Source organism: Plecotus auritus (assembly GCF_963455305.1).
Source record: "Plecotus auritus genome assembly, chromosome: 8".
Lineage (NCBI taxonomy): Eukaryota > Metazoa > Chordata > Mammalia > Chiroptera > Vespertilionidae > Plecotus > Plecotus auritus.
In genome coordinates, this window is record NC_137782.1 from 7,966,639 (window position 1) to 7,970,202 (window position 3,564).

The following is a 3,564-nucleotide window of genomic DNA, read 5'->3' on the forward strand; positions in this document are numbered from 1 at the left end:
TAGCGCAGCTTCCGGCCGCTTCCGCCCGGTCTCTAGGGAAACCGGGGGCCCGCCCCCAGCCGCCGCAGCCCTCGCGCCTGCGCGGTCTGGGCCGACTGGCCAGTTGCCCGGATGGACCCGCGGTCTGGGAATTGTGGGGATCCACGTGCGGAGGTTTCCCACCGCCCCGTCGAGGCCGGAAGGGAGGGGTTTCCATCCCAAACTGCTCATTTTTTTCTTGAGGTCAGCGATGTTAGTACTCTTTATCTTTACCAGAGGCCGGCCAGTTCTGCGGATCAATTGTTAGGAAAATCACTACCCTATAGACACTGAACGATTTATGGTGATGGGGGTGGGGGAAAGGGTGAGCATTATGGCCAGAGCAAGGCGGCCATATCAACGAGTATGATTAGCAAGTATGTTCAAGTTCATTGCATTTTGTTTGTTGTTTGATTCAAAGAGACCGTACCAAGTTGGACCCCTGAATTTTTAAAAATCTAAACTGAGTAGAATTTTAATACATGAGTCCGATAAAAAGCCCTAATCCAGACCATCAAGTTGTGTGACTTTGGGCAGGTTATGTAACTACTCTGAGCCTCAGTTTATCCACTGCGAAGAAATAAAAGTCCTGCCTTGGCCTGGCTCACTTGGAGCATCTTCCCCTGCACCAAAAGGGTTCAGGTTCCATTCCTGGTCAAGGCACAAGCCTAGGTCTGGGGTTCCATCCTCCTAGGGGAGGCAACCAATCATGATTCTCTCCCATTTCTCTCTCTCTCTCTTCCTCTCTCTCAAATCATTAAACATATCCTTGGGTGAGATTTTCCAAATTATCCTATATAATAAAAGGGTAATATGCAAATTGTCCCCTCCACTGGGAGTTTGACCAGTGGGCGGGGCCAGCCTGCCAACCCTCAGGGCCCCTTCTCCCAGCTGGTCCTGCCCCCAATCAGCACCCCCACACTCAGATCAGGGGTGGGGCCAGCCCACCAACTGCCTTCCGCCCCTCCCCCTGGCCTGCCCGCCTGATCAGCCCCAATCAGGCAGGGCCAGCCGGACCCCACCTGTGCAAGAATTTGTGCACCGGGCCTCTAGTTACAAATAAAGTCCTGAGAATAAACGAATGACTAAATGAAAACTAACATATACCTTAATATTCCAATGTATATCACACGCCTGCCTTCTGTTAAAATGTCTTGTGTGCCTGTGTATGTGTGCGTTTCTTCCAACAGAGGAAATTTAGAAATTTGTGTGTGTGTCTGTGTGTGTGTGTGTATACATCTATACATCTATATGTATACACACACACACACACACACACAAATTTCAGACACTTACGTTGTTCTTTTCACAGGATCTGCTCTTACAAATAGGATGTGAGAACCTTGAGAACATCTTTAAAGGACGTATTGATGAATCCATAAAGGAGAAGAAATAACAGGCAGAGCCCAGACTCAGTGGTTTGGAGACCAAGTCTTCCTCTTAGACACCTGGACCGGTTCCCTAAAACTCTCCATTGCAGGAGCTAAGGGACTGATGTAAAACCCTGCTGATTTCTTTGTGAATGCTATTTGGTAAGTCTAGGTGAAGAGCTTTTCAATTAAGTGCCTCCATGGCCACTAAGTGCTCCTTAGTCTATTTTCAAGGGTCCAATTACTTGCAGAAAACAGAGTGTTTTTTTTTCTTAATTCCTCCATGTCAAGAATGACCCAAACCATGGGATACCATGGCAAATTAAAACGTCTCCTTTGTAAGAGCCCTAAGCTTCCTACACTCAACAACTTCAGAAAAAGTGAGTCAGCATGAAAAGAACAACACACATCAGAAAGCGCTCTTTCGTTAGTTTCATTTATGTTTTCCTGTCAAGTGTCAAATGGAAGCATGGCTTTTCACTCAGTAGAACAATAGACAAGTAGAACCTTGAAAAGCCTCGGGGAGGGAGCAGGGCTGGCTTTATGAGTGTGCAACCGAAGCAGAAACTCGGAGCCCCATGCTGAGACAGGTCCCACACTTGGTTTAATGTTCCTCGATTGTCATCTTGAAATTGTTAATATTTGCAAAAGGGAGCCCACGTTTCCATTTTGCACTGGACCTCACAAATTATTTAGCCAGTGCTGGGAACAAAGAGAAGTGGCATAGAAAATGACACTTATAGCCAAAACCGGTTTGGCTCAGTGGATAGAGTGTCAGCCTGCGGACTGAAGGGTCCCAGGTTCGATTCCGGTCAAGGGCATGTAACTGGGTTGCGGGCATGTCCCCAGTAGGGGGTGTGCAGGAGGCAGCTGATCGATATTTCTCTCTCATCGATGTTTCTAACTCTCTATCCTTCTCCCTTCCTCTCTGTAAAAAATCAAAATATATTTTTAAAAAAAAAGAAAAAAAAGAAAATGACATTTATAAACCAGCTGCATGTGAGGCACAAGGCTCAGAGCTGAACACAGTGATTCCATTCAATAGGCCACCGAGGGTAGGTATCATTCTCATTTTCCCAAAGATAAAATAGGCCAGCAGACACTAAGCTGCTTAACTCAAGGTTATGTATGCATCTAGTAATGGTAGATCCACTTTTCAGTTTTCCATGGAAGAGAATTCGTTAATAATGTTTCTCCCTTGAAGGAAATCATTCCCTCTGCCCATTTTTGTTGGTGCTTCGAACACCAGATAACCTGGAACAGGGAGAGTAAACATTCCTCAAATATATTAAGAAGCATAAAAGACTCATAGGAGCTAACATGTGTTGTTTTGTTGTGACTTAGGGGACTTTTTGGGTTGTTTACTTTTTAAATGCTATAGCTTTCCCTCCAGTTTAATTAATGGGCTCTAAACAGATAATTTCAGGAAATAAATATTTTAAGGCTGGAACATAATTGTATATTTAAAGTGCAAAATCAAATGCAAGGCAGAATAAATGAAAGTATGCTTGAAACAATATTCATGGGGGAGCATGGGGTTTTAGAGTGTAGCTGGTGGACAAAGAAACAATGGGGGGTGCATTTTAGAGCTTCAGAAGTCAGGATACATTAAAAGTGACAAGCATGGCCCTGGCCGGTGTGGCTCAGTGGATGGAGCGTCGGCCTGCGGACTGAAGGGTCCCGGGTTCGATTCCGGTCAAGGGCATGTACCTTGATTGCGGGCACATCCGCAGTGGGAGGTGTGCAGGAGGCAGCTGATCGATGTTTCTCTCTCATCAATGTTTCTAACTCTCTATCCTTCTCCCTTCCTCTCTGTAAAAAATCAAAATATATTTAAAAAATAAATAAATTGATCTTTATTTAAAAAAAAAATAAATAAAAGTGACAAGCATGAACACTCCTGTCAGTGCAGGGTGGGAAGGTACCTGCTTCTCTCCTACGTCCTGAATTGGCCGCATAGGGTTCAGAGGACGGACTGTAGACAGTGTTCAAGGGCTTCACCGTGAAGAGTGTGAGGGTATTTATGAGTGTCTGTATTTCATGTTGGTGGGTGGCTAGGCAGTCAGAGGTTGACCATGGGGTCAAAGGGACAATTTGGATTGGCAAAACCACAGAGAGCTTGGTTTTGTAAGATCTTTGGCCTCGTGCAGTGGCTCTCAGTCGGGGTCCATTTTGT